Source organism: Procambarus clarkii, chromosome 69, assembly GCF_040958095.1.
Source record: "Procambarus clarkii isolate CNS0578487 chromosome 69, FALCON_Pclarkii_2.0, whole genome shotgun sequence".
In the NCBI taxonomy this organism is placed as follows: Eukaryota; Metazoa; Arthropoda; class Malacostraca; order Decapoda; family Cambaridae; genus Procambarus; species Procambarus clarkii.
The window spans coordinates 9,800,079-9,814,812 of record NC_091218.1 but is presented as its reverse complement, the minus strand read 5'-3'; the positions used below and the strand labels follow the sequence as shown (position 1 = coordinate 9,814,812).

At 40.2% G+C, this 14,734-nt stretch overlaps 1 protein-coding gene across 1 annotated transcript in view; it reads left to right on the top strand.

The window, feature by feature from the left end:
• LOC123772236 (uncharacterized) overlaps window positions 1-14,734 on the top strand; it is a 195,014-nt gene that overhangs the window by 44,221 nt on the left and 136,059 nt on the right. The gene's annotated exons all lie outside the window — the stretch shown is intronic.

Genomic DNA, 14,734 nt, shown 5'->3' with positions numbered 1-14,734 from the left:
TATACATTAAATCAAATTGTTTGGCGTGTTCGCTGGGCGAGGATAGAGCGTGCACCTCCGCAGGTGTCTTCCCCTTCAATCCTCTGTGTGGGGTTAAATTATATGTTTTCACAATATCTGGTAGAGCCTGCATGTATTTTAAAGTGTTGCGCGCCGTCATAAACTTGTAAAGTTTACCTTTTAAAGTACGAATGAACCGCTCAGCGATTGAAGCTTTAGTCTCCTGAGAAAATACACTATATAACCGTACTTTCCTTGCTGCCAGCATTTTTTTCATAGTGGCGTTATAAAATTCTCCACCTCGATCAGAATTAATTTTGCGCACTCCCTGAGAATGAGGTGAATCTAGAATTAAAGCTAGAGCATTAGTGGTGCTTTTCCCATCCTTAGCGCGTAAGGGTACTACTTGGGCGTACCTGGAGAAAATATCTACGCATACGAGTAAATATTTCACTCCGTCATTATGTTTGTCCAATAAACTCATCTCGGCTAAGTCTATAGCTTGAAATAGTCGTGGTTTAGGGCTTAACACCCGACGCCGCGGGAATTTATGCGGTTGTAAATAATGCAACGTATAGGAGTCAGAGCTTTTCAGATAGTCCTTTACATCGGCTAGAGTTATACTAGAGTTAATTAATTTGGCGACCTTATACAATCTCTGTACCCCTCCAAGCCCTCCGCTAGATGAGGGATCGTTATATACTCGTTCCAGTACATCTTTCTTGCTTACCATTGGTAAACTATCTCATAGGGCGGTTCGTGAACAATATTACCGCGTAATGTTATCGTAGATGGAGTGTTCGAGCCCAGATCTACTAGCAAATAGCCGTAGGGTTGGCTTATAACTTGCTTATATAACTCTACAAATTTCTTTGAATCCACTTTCCCAAATATTTGTCGTCCGAGTGTTTCAATTTGTGACAGATCTCGTGATTTAACCAATATGAAATGAGAAGCATTTAAACTAATATTCCTAGAATATTTACCAGGAAAAAATATATTTTGTGTAATCAATATGACGGAAACCGTGAAATGTCTGCCCCTAGTAAACATGTCTGATACGATTTTTGAATTCGCAGACTCTGTAAAAAGGTCATCGTAGATTACTAAGATATGCGAGTCATTATCTACTCGCTCTTCCACAGGATCAATAATGGTTGAATGCTCGATCAGCTTCCCTTTAATTTGTGGATCTGATCGTAATTCAGAGTAACCTCCTCCGCATATGATTATTGAGGAGAACTTGTGTTGATACTTCCTTACAAGTTTACTGCACAAGTAGGATTTTCCACTGTTTGAATAACCAGCAATAATAACACGAGATGGTTCTCTGAAAATATCTAGATGTTCCTCATGGATTATATCATAGGAACTGTCCATGATTAATGCTTCGTTAAGACTGCTAAAAACTAAGAAACTGAGGTGGTATTTATACAAACATAGTCATTTACAGGTGTTTATTCACATATTTTATGTACAGCAACAACATTTTTTAAACTAAACATAGTTCTTACAGTTCACAAACAATGATATTAAACAGCATAGTTCTTACAGTTCACAAACAATAATATTAAACATCATATTTTAAAAACTAATCATAGTTCTTACAGTTCACAAACAATAATATTAAACATCCTATTCATTTAGTATACAAAGTTCTAGTCATATGGGGCATCCATCTTAATACTAGCTAACAATTGTACAACATAAAATCTAGCGAGGGTTGAATAGTTTCTGAGCTGTAGCATCGCGTTTGCTCCAGGGATGGAATATTGGGTAGAGACTCTGTGCCTGCTCTACTTCCCCCTCCTCCATAAACACTTCTTCCATCTCCTCCTCCTCCTCCTCTCTCACTTCTACATCCATCTCATCATCATTGTTATTGGGAATATCAGGATGACCATACGCTAGGGACTGTGTGGGGCTTAAAATGTAGCGTTTATCGTCAAATGCTGACAAACCTCTGCAGGTAGTGCGACATGTACAAATCTTTCCTTGCACGTTGCGTATAGATCTCGACACATACCTGATTGAAGTGTTTGTTTCAAGAGTGTGTTGAAATGAGTCATGTGAGAGTTTCTCTTGTAGATGTATGGTACGCCCTTACACTTACAAGTGTGCTCCCCATCATGAGTGGTGAACGAATATGTTTTAGGTCTGAGAGCAATTAACTGGTTAATAATCTTAGAGCCTATTTCAGACTTGAGCAATCCTAGTTCACCTTCTCGCGCTTTAGAGTAGGATGGATGTGTGACATTAAAATTGCTAAAATCCATACAGTCGAAGAGAGGAGACTTATTCAACTCTTCAAACACATCCCGACAGTCCAGTTTAATGATGAAAGAGTCTGTGTCTGTATATAACAGACTCGCTTTATCCCCATACGCAGGTTTGACAACATCATACCAGAACTCATAGAGTCGCCTCTTAGCAATTTGAAGTATATGGTAACCCAGATACGTAGGAGTGTTGACTAGGAGAGACTTCTGCTTGATAGTACATATCACATGATCCTTACTTAACAAAAGACTCCGCTTGAAGAATGGGTTTCGAGCATGTTTCAGGAAATGACTACGATCTGTGACCAAATAGTGTTTGTTCCCATATTTAGATACATCTGTGAGACTCTTTCCATATATAGAGTTTGATACGAGTTTGAAAGCCTTTTTTTTTATCGCGCATTTGGTACTGGCTCGTTCACGAACGTTGGTTTCAATGAAGTCTTTAAGGTAACTCTCCTGCTCGAATTCGTAGATGTCGTGAACTTTAGCTACTTCTAATCCAATGCGCATGAGCAACTGTAACAAGTCCAGACTAACGAGGTAGTCTTTCTGAGGAAGATGAGAAGCGATTAATTTAGTGTTGTTTTTAGGCAGCCCACGACTTTCTTCTGTAAGAATATTCTTACTGTAGGGTGAAATGTGTTCCTCAGTAATGCATGTATGTGAAAGAACTAGGGGCAGTTCATCTGTATACCTAGCTACCTCAGGTCGGACCTGGAGTGTATCACACAACACCCAATATCCCTTGGACCCATCACATGGGATATTCACCAAACCTTGCTCCAGCAGTACGTCACGCTCATCATGTGTCAGTTTCCGGATCCCACCCCGAGGGAGTAGTTCAGTCATACACGCCCCGTAAAGAATATTAAAGTCTAAGTAGATGATGTAGCTACTATCTTCCCCTAGATCTAAGCCTGTGTGCCTGTTCTCCACATTCGTGTACTGTCTCGTTACACTGGTGAACCCACCTCGGAGATTACGACGAAGTAAATCATATAACATAGGTTCTGACACAACATCAAGTTGAACTTTCGATTTAAGCAAGAACGCATCCCAAGCAAATGAGGGTAAAGAAATGTAGTGGGAAATGTCTAATTTGTAGAGAGCAAGCATGGTGTCTCGCCAGACTGTGAACACATCAGCTAGCAATCCTGTGTCCACTTTGAGGTAAAGGAGCAGATACTCCCCTATGTTGCGACATTTAGCCAAATCAAAAATTTCTAAGGCATGTTTATAATCTGTTTCTGACAACTCTTCGTCTTTTAGTGTATTGTAAAACTTATCACGAGAAGGGAGTTGTGGTTCATCTAACACAGACATAGAGGATAAATAATCATAGCAGAATGATTGTTTACCCGTGAGCAGTTTTGGGATGGCCGCTTTATTTACCCCTTTTAACATAGTCAAAGTGAATGTGGTAGGTTTCCCACTATCGATGTGATCCTTGGCTATTCTTCCTAGCGAGCCGTTGAGAAGGGCTAAACTATCCAAAAATCTTAAGTTGTTCACATCAACTTTCATAAATTTAAATCCATCCCTAGCTAATATATCTATTTCACTTCCTGATCAATCTCTCATCTCGTTTAGGATTACTCCTAAATCATAGGAAGCGTTGTGTGAAAATGTGTATAGGAACTTGTATGAATTTACACACTGCAAATTACATCTATCACAGTAAGCTGCTTGATAATTGTGGCATCTTACTGTGTGGTCGTGATGACGGACTTTGATTACATCTTCTCCGTTAAAAGGTTCATCACAGAGTTCACAGGTTGTTTTTGTCTCAAATATCGCCTGCTGTTGCTGGGACATGTGAAGTTCATAGGATGCTAACCCCTTCTTGATTCGTGCCCATGACGCTTCTAGCGTGGTTATAAAGTGATTGGCCGCATCTTTACCCAAATAAGTATCTTTCTCAACAATATTCTTCTGTCTGTCAATGATGATGTATGCATACGCCACTGCGTTGTGACGTGTTTCTATCATTCCCTTTGGGTTCGAGCGGTCTAGCATGCACTCAAAGTCATAAAAGCACATGTGACTAGGACCATATCCCCGTCCATAGTTACGGAAAGTAATCTTCCTCTCTGGTGGGTAGAATTTGAGAGTTTGATGTACTTTGCATGTACTTTCATGACTCTGCATGCTATCTGCTGGGAGTGATATCAAACAACAGTGACAGAAGCTGTGATGACTTGGGATGCGATCTGGATTGCTGCGCATATTACGTACATATTGGTTAAAATCCTTAATTAATACTAAGTGTTGAGCTTCCAACATCAGCAATGGTATGACATCTGTATATCCTCCTCTTCCCTTCCTAGCTAGTGTAATGTAGTGTCGATGTTGTCGTCTAGCATTTTCATCTCTTTCTAGTGAATAGATGAATATACTGACTTTATTCATTTTCTCTACCTTGTGAATATCCTCGAATGTTACTGCAGAATTGACATCTGCTGGCCATTTCATGTGTCTGAGACACCAACTAGCATTCACAGATCTAGCGCGAATATTACCTAGTCACATTCCCTTAGCTAAACATTTATAAGCAGCAACACACTGCATAAGGCAAATATCAGCCTCTCCCTCTGGATTGAAAACCAATTTTTTTCCACGCACGCCTTCAGGATAGTCTACATGCGAACCTAATCTTATCGGATGTTCTATCTGACCACAGTTAATGTAAAACCCGGTGAGCCGCTCAACCAAGACATTGGACCCTTCCTTCGCTTCCAGATACTGGGATATTTTCTCTGTCAATTCATCAGCCCAAAAATCAATAAGAGTTTCTATTTCCTCTAGAGTAATTCTCTGCCCCTCACCTCGTATGGGAAAGCCGTCGTTATTTATAGGATCCAATAGATTATCCTCACCGTCTTGTTGTACATTTAAATTTCTCACAATTAGAGTGATGTCTGGGTAAATTAGGAGGAATGGGTGTTGTGGGGAGAAAAGGGATCGAACCTCATTAATGAAAAAATCCCTGTATGTTCGCAGATAGAGTCCTGGGGAGGTGTTAACATGTTCTGGTATGGAGAATGAAAGCCGGACGTAGCTGCCGTTATAGTTGTCAATTCGATCCAGCAACTGAGGTTGAATTTCTAGGGCAGGTGGAGGAGAGGGGGGAAAGAGGTGGAGGGGGTGATGGGATCGGGCTGGGAGGGGTGGGGGGTGGTGATAACTCTCCCCCTCCGAGATGAATGGGTGAGACCGCTGGCTCAGCTACTACGCCAGACGGTGCTAACAAGTCAGAATTGACAGACGCTGGCGGGTCAAGGTCACGGTCTGCTGAGCAGATGTCTGAGTCACTGTCTGAGATGAAAATGGTACGATTCTCACCACTGCTGCTGCTGCTGCTGCTGCTGCTGCTGCTGCTGCTGCTGCTGCTGCTGCTGCTGCTGCTGATGCTGCTGCTGCTGCTGTCATAGGTGTCGCTGTTTGATTGGGGTATGGGGCTGAGGGAGGAACGGGGGTTGAGTGGGCGGGTGAACGAGTCCTCCTCCCCTCCCTGTGAGAGCCGGAAGTGGCTACTGCCCGCCCTGCTGTGTCACTCTCACTGCCACTGCTGCTGCAGCTGTCGCTGGATGCCAAATCTATGCACAGCGGTGTGTCGTCTGTAAAAAAAGAAAACATATTATCTCTAGAAAGAATGAACAATATATATATATCTCTAGAAAGAATGAATGCATGTATATATATATATATATATATATATATATATATATATATATATACAAATATTATGAGGTTAGGGAACAGACTAGTGGGAATTAATATGTTTAGGAAATAGACTGAATTAAGTAGGTATTAACTTACTTATGTCCTGGTGAAGGGGTTGAGCAGGTGAGTGTGTATGAATCCGTAATATTGTGTTAACAGGAAGAGGTATGGTCTCGTAGCCCTCCATCTGGCAGCGTGGCTGAGCCTGATGAAGGGGCGGGGGGTGGCCGCGAGTGAGATGTGCTCTCCTTAGCTCAGTGTGTGAGGAATGGGGTATAGGCTCGATGACGTCGATCTGTTCCCTCCGTCGATTGAGGTATGGATTATAACCTGAAATGGAACAAATGATATTCAGCACGGGTGAATGGGGAAAAATATGTTTATTATTATGCATGTGTGTTCGCTTGCAAGTGGATGAAATACAGATACGAGAAGTGTATTTTATGTGCTACCTACGTTTATGTGAAGTTTCATTCTGGCGATGAAATCCTCGCGGGGCGGGTGAGCAATATGGACACTTCACGGTTTTGTAAACTGAAATTGGAAAGAACATATTTAACTGTGTGAAATGTAATAGCTCGAATGAGAAAATATTCTCACACTATAGTAGTTTACACACGATATTTCACCTGTGGATGCCATAAAATGAACTGTGGAATATTAAATATGAATAACACTCACGGTTATCACAGAAAATCTGCTGACATCGCTTGCATTTGATGTCGTAATGACCTAGGGGCGGTTTTTCACAGCTAGCGCATTGCAGCCGACACAGTTGATTCGGTGATGGAATATAAAACACTCCGCATTTCATGCAGGCTGTAGAGCTTCGCCTTTCCATGACATGGAGCTGTATGACGCGTGTGTGTAGCGGATGAAGTCTCGCAGGGAACTGGCGGGGCGTTTGTGTGTGAGGGGAGTGAAACGACCTGGGTCAAATGAGAAGTGATTGATGGGTGACAGGTGAGGGTCTGTCTGTCTGTCGGCAGGAGTAAGTACCTCGCGCCTCCTTACCGGAATCCACAGTGTATGGGAAGTCGTCGTGGGACGAACATCTCCACTCTGAAGACAACGAAAACCTTTTAGACAAATGGCCCCCAGTTCCGCAGGAGAGTGCTCTCTCACCCCTCAACACTTGCGACTTCCTGTAGGGAAGCTAATGGACGTCCAGGGCTTCCTCTCAGGTAAGGGGGTTCTCCTCTCCCTCCCCCCCTCCCCAAACAACATAACCAATATGCTGGTTCCCCTCTCTTCCTCTACTCACGATCATCAAACTAATATTAACCTCACTCAGGATTAAGTCTTTGCTAAACACATATACATATTCATTTCACTCCTTCCTCTTACTCCACCACTTACTCTCACACAACAAGAACTCCAATCTTTCCTGACCACTTACCTTAACCCCCGAGGAATGGAGCGACGCGCTCCAATTACCTCCGACACGCGCCATAACTTCCGGGAAATACCCCGAAAAAAACTTGAGGACGGGAGCGACGCATGCCACCTGTCAGCTGCCCAACACCTGTCCTTCCATTTCATACAACAACACTACTCTTTCTTAACCAGAACACACAGAAAGCTCCCCAAAACCACGAGGACTGGAGCGACGCGCTCCAATTACCTCCGACACGCGCCATAACATCCCGGAAATTCCCCGAAAAAAACTTGAGGATGGGAACGACGCGTGGCACCGCCAGGTGGCACTCGACCTGAGCGCCACCTGGCGGTGCCGCGCGTCGCTCTAGTCCTCAACCACACTACTGATACTTTCGTCGATGTTGCTATTTCTCCACTCGTTTGTAGCATGAAGTAGTTGCGTTTTGTTGTCTTTGATTTCATTCTCTGCCTTGTATATCTGATCACGAATCAGATCCTGGCGATATTTTATCGTGAAGGCTTGATTCCTTGCTGCTGGGTCGTGCGCTTTAATATTAGTATTTTTTGGTAGCAGTCTTTCCTGTAGACATATATTATTAAATATGACCGAAAAAGTAAGATTAATAATTCTAACACGAATTTTCTCAATCTTTCGTACATTTCTTTTCACTGTTGGAGGTAAATCAAAAATCAATTCTCCAAAATTCATTTTTATTTCTAGTCTGATGCAACACGAGCGCGTTTCGTAAAACTTATTACAATTTCAAAGACTTTTAGTTTACAAATACACAACTGAGTAGAACTTACACACCTCTTGGTTTCGTTTATATCTACATTTGAGTGAGGTGGATGGGGTGAGGTGGCATTAATAGGGTATTAATTTCATCAACACAAGACAGAAGAAGAGGTGGCATTAATGCCAACAGCGACTGCCCAGACAGGTACAAGAGGAGTGTTGTTAACGCATATGTCGACCGTGCTCTAAGCCACAGCTCAGAATGGAAGCAAGTCGACGAAGAACTCTGTAGGGTTAGGCAGGACCTAGTCAACAACGGCTTCTCCAATGGTTTCGTCGAATACATCATAAGAAGGAAAGTGAAACGCCATGCAACCTCTGAAGAGACAACTAACACAACACCTATACCCCCTATTAGACTATTTTACAGGAACTTCTTTTCCACAGCTCATAAAACAGAGGAAAGGGTCCTGAAAGATATTGTTAATAGAAACGTTATCCCTACAGACAAAAATCAGAGGATACAACTGACGATTTACTATAAAACCAGAAAAACGGCCAGCCTACTCATGAGAAACTCTCCAGACACAAAGCAGAACGCTTTAAAAGAGACCAACGTCGTCTATGCCTTCAAATGCCCACTTGGGGACTGTAAGCTCCAAAAAAACCAGTATATAGGCAAGACAACAACATCTCTTTCTAGGCGTTTAACGATGCATAAACAACAGGGCTCCATTAAGGAACATATAATCTCTTCCCACAACCAAACCATCGCCAGAGAAATCCTAGTAAACAACACAGAAATCATCGATAGATACAGCGATAGCAGGCGGCTTGACGTTTGCGAGGCACTACACATTAAGAAGTCAACACCAGCAATCAACAGCCAATTAATGCACAACTACATTCTACCCACCTCAAGACTTCGCTCCAATATAGAAGCATCAAGAAATATGGACCAATAGGCTTTCTACAATCACTTCCATTTCAATACCCATTGTTTCGTGTTCTGTCTTGTGTTGATGAAATTAATACCCTATTAATGCCACCTCTTCTTCTGTCTTGTGTTGATGAAATTAATACCCTATTAATGCCACCTCACTCAAATGTAGATATAAACGAAACCAGGAGATGTGTAAGTTCTATTCATTTGTGTATTTGTAAACTAAAAGTCTTTGAAAATGTAATAAGTTTTACGAAACGCGCTCGTGTCGCGTCAGACTAGAAATAAAAATGAATTTTGGAGAATTGATTTTTGATTTACCTCCAACAGTGAAAAGAAATGTACGAAAGATTGAGAAAATTCGTGTTAGAATTATTAATCTTACTTTTTCGGTCATATTTAATAATATATGTCTACAGGAAAGACTGCTACCAAAATATACTAATATTAAAGCGCACGACCCAGCAGCAAGGAATCAAGCCTTCACGATAAAATATCGCCAGGATCTGATTCGTGATCAGATATACAAGGCAGAGAATGAAATCAAAGACAACAAAACACAACTACTTCATGCTACAAACGAGTGGAGAAATAGCAACATCGACGAAAGTATCCGTACCCGCATTGAACAACACCTCGACATCCTCACAGACCGACATCACCTCAGCACTGAAACAAGGATTATCAAGAAACTAACAACATTAAATGGAGGACCTATGGCAATTCCACGACCAAGAGATGGCTTCCTGAACCTTGCAGGAATTAACCTCACTGAGGACCAAGTCACTCTCCTAAATCTGGGCATAAACTGTCACGTTATGTCCAGACCGAGTGAGATGGCCCGGAAAGTAGAGTTGGAAATTCTGTTGGACGACATATTCGACCTCGAGACACAAAAGAAGGTCACTACCAAAGATACCTTACAAGCAGAACTTATTGCAGAAGGAGGAAAGATTCGAGGCAATTACAGAAGCACCATACTGTCCCCCGAGCTCAAAGCGGCAGCTAAAAGCCTTCGTGAGAACAAGGAGATAGTTGTCAGGAGAGGTGACAAGCCGCCAATATATGTCATTCTTAAAAAAGACGAATATCTGGCGAAAATGAACCTCATACTCTCTGACCAAACTAAGTTCCAAAGGGTAACGAAGGACACTACAGCCGAACTGAAAGCAAAGGTCAACAAACTGATCGAAACTGTGAACGCCAAGAAATCCGGACTCCACCTGCCAAAGATCATTGGGGAATATAAACCTGGATATGCGTATGGAAATGTCAAGACACACAAGCCTGGAAACCCACTTCGGCCAATCATTAGCCAGATACCCACACCCACGTACAGACTGGCGAAGCGACTAAACGGCCTGCTGACTCCTTATGTTCCTTGCGCCTTCAGCCTGAAGTCTCCAAAGGAATTTGTTGACTTACTGCGGGGCACACGGACCACAGGGATAAGAGCCTCGTTGGACGTAGAATCGCTGTTTACCAAAGTACCTGTGGACGAGACAATCGGGATGATAGCCGACAGAGTGTATCGTGATCCAGCCTGTACTCCTCTTGACATACCCGAAAATATCCGAAGGAAACTACTCCAAGCTTGTACTAAAGAGGCACCCTTTTTGAGCCCGGATGGGCACATGTATAAGCAAGTAGATGGGGTCGCCATGGGTTCTCCCCTTGGTGTCCTGTTTGCAAACTTCTACATGGGTACCATCGAGCAAAAAGTCTTAGTCGACATGAACTTGAAACCGGCCATATACTGCAGGTATGTTGACAACATTTTTACACAGGTACCTGATGTCAGACATTTGCAGGAGCTGAAGGAGGCATTTGAGCAGAGTTCCGTGCTGCGTTTCACTTACGAGATGGAAAAGGATGGGAAGCTGCCTTTTCTAGATGTAACAGTCATGGAAAAGATCGGAGGTTTCCACACTGCAGTCTACACTAAGGAAACGAACATAGGAATGTGCCTAAATGCCAACAGCGACTGCCCAGACAGGTACAAGAGGAGTGTTGTTAACGCATATGTCGACCGTGCTCTAAGCCACAGCTCAGAATGGAAGCAAGTCGATGAAGAACTCTGTAGGGTAAGGCAGGTCCTAGTCAACAACGGCTTCTCCAATGGTTTCGTCGAAGACATCATAAGAAGGAAAGTGAAACGCTATGCAACCTCTGAAGAGACAACTAACACAACACCTATACCCCCTATTAGACTATTTTACAGGAACTTCTTTTCCACAGCTCATAAAACAGAGGAAAGGGTCCTGAAAGATATTGTTAATAGAAACGTTATCCCTACAGACAAAAATCAGAGGATACAACTGACGATTTACTATAAAACCAGAAAAACGGCCAGCCTACTCATGAGAAACTCTCCAGACACAAAGCAGAACGCTTTAAAAGAGACCAACGTCGTCTATGCCTTCAAATGCCCACTTGGGGACTGTAAGCTCCAAAAAAAACAGTATATAGGCAAGACAACAACATCTCTTTCTAGGCGTTTAATGATGCATAAACAACAGGGCTCCATTAAGGAACATATAATCTCTTCCCACAACCAAACCATCGCCAGAGAAATCCTAGTAAACAACACAGAAATCATCGATAGATACAGCGATAGCAGGCGGCTTGACGTTTGCGAGGCACTACACATTAAGAAGTCAACACCAGCAATCAACAGCCAATTAATGCACAACTACATTCTACCCACCTCAAGACTTCGCTCCAATATAGAAGCATCAAGAAATATGGACCAATAGGCTTTCTACAATCACTTCCATTTCAATACCCATTGTTTCGTGTTCTGTCTTGTGTTGATGAAATTAATACCCTATTAATGCCACCTCTTGTTCTGTCTTGTGTTGATGAAATTAATACCCTAATGTGTAAGTTCTATTCAGTTGTGTATTTATAAACTAAAAGTCTTTGAAAATGTAATAAGTTTTACGAAACGCGCTCGTGTCGCGTCAGACTAGAAATAAAAATGAATTTTGGAGAATTGATTTTTGATTTACCTCCAACAGTGAAAAGAAATGTACGAAAGATTGAGAAAATTCGTGTTAGAATTATTAATCTTACTTTTTCGGTCATATTTAATAATATATGTCTACAGGAAAGACTGCTACGAAAATATACTAATACATATATATATATATATATATATATATATATATATATATATATATATATATATATATATATATATATATATATATATATATATATATATATATATTTATATATATATATATATATATATATATATATATATGTCGTACCTAGTAGCCAGAACGCACTTCTCAGCCTACTATGCAAGGCCCGATTTGCCTAATAAGCCAAGTTTTCATGAATTAATTGTTTTTCGACTACCTAACCTACCTAACCTAACCTAACCTAACTTTTTCGGCTACCTAACCTAACCTAACCTATAAAGATAGGTTAGGTTAGGTTAGGTAGGGTTGGTTAGGTTCGGTCATATATGTACGTTAATTTTAACTCCTATAAAAAAATAATGACCCCATACATAATGAAATGGGTAGCTTTATCATTTCATAAGGAAAAAATTTGAGAAAATATATTAATTCATGAAAACTTGGATTATTAGGCAAATCGGGCCTTGCATAGTAGGCTGAGAAGTGCGTTCTGGCTACTAGGTACGACATATATATATATATATATATATATATATATATATATATATATATATATTATTAAATATGACCGAAAAAGTAAGATTAATAATTCTAACACGAATTTTCTCTATCTTTCTTATGTTTCTTTTCACTGTTGATGGTAATTCAAAGATCAATTCTCCAAAATTCATTTTTATTTCTAGTCTGACGCGACACTTGAGCACGTTTCGTAAAACTTATTACATTTTCAAAGACTTTAGTTTACAAACACACAACTGAAACTGAATAGAGCTTACACATCTTCGATTTTATATCTACATTTGGGTGAGGTGGATGAGGTGAAAACAAACTTTCAACAATGGGTATTAAATTAATACACTAGACAGAACACGAAACAATGGGTATTGAATGGAAGTAATTGTAGAAAGCCTATTGGTACATATTTCTTGATGCTTCTATATTGGAGCGGAGTCTTGAAGTGGGTAGAATATAGATGTGCAGTAATTGGCTGTTGATTGTAGGTATTGACTTCTTGATGTGTAGTGCCTCGCAGACGTCAAGCCGCCTGCTATCGCTGTATCTATCGACGATTTCTGTGTTGTTTACTAAGATTTCTCTGGTGATGGTTTGTATGTGGGAAGAGATTATATGTTCCTTAATGAAGCCCTGTTGCTTATGCATCGTTAAGAAAAGAAATCTTAGCAAACAACACAGAAATCATCGATAGGTACAGAGATAGCAGGCGGCTGAGATATTATTATCTCAATATCTTAATATTGTCATCGCATAAACTCGTATGTAGATACAATCCATTAGACGTTTGGGCAGTTCTAATACTATAAGCATGTTGTGACAACCGCAATTGTAAGGACTTTCCTGTTTGTCCAAGGTACACAGAATCACAATCATTGCAGGGAATCGAATACACACAACCTGCTGTATCAGGGGAGTTTTTTATTAAATTGGATTTGATCGTACTATTAGTGAACACCAAATTTATATTAAGTTTATGTTTACGAGTTTATGCGATGACAATATTAACTGGAATGGGGCAAAAAGCATTACCAATTGTAGGGATTTCGTGGAACGGAATTTAATTGAGTCTGCTCTAATCAGTCAGTGTCCAAATCTTCTTAATGTTAGTACTGGAATGTACAAATTTGATCCATTTTTAAGTTATAATATTGCACAACAATTTAAGAAAAAACTCTGATAGAGGGGCTTACAATGACTCATTATAATTTTATATTCATATATTGCGTGTTCATGAGGCTTTTCTTTAATCTTTCATCCTTATTCTCTGACCGCTTAATCCTCTTTGACCATTCTAAGTTAAGCTATACCTGTTTCTAGTTAATTATTTCCCTAGGGATGGGTTGGTCAGGTGTCGGCCTATATATCCTCCCCCTTCTCCCTTCTCCTTTAGTCAGTCTGGTGTTGACAAAGGCTTTAACAAGCCGAAACGTTCACCTCATTTCATATTTCTCTGTGTATTTTCCACACACACACACACACACACACACACACACACACACACACACACACACACACACACACACACACACACATATATATATATATATATATATATATATATATATATATATATATATATACATATATATAATATATATATATACATATATATATATATATATATATATATATATATATATATATATATATATATATATATATATATATATATATATATGTATATATATATATATATATATATATATATATATATATATATATATATATATATATATATATATATATATATATATATATATATGTCGTACCTAGTAGCCAGAACGCACTTCTCAGCCTACTATGCAAGGCCCAATTTGCCTAATAAGCCAAGTTTTCATGAATGAATTGTTTTTCGGCAACCTAACCTACCTAACCTAACCTAACCTAACTTTTTAGGCTACCTAACCTAACCTAACCAATAAAGATAGGTTAGGTTAGGTTAGGTAGGGTTGGTTAGGTTCGGTCATATATCTACGTTAATTTTAACTCCAATAAAAAAAAATTG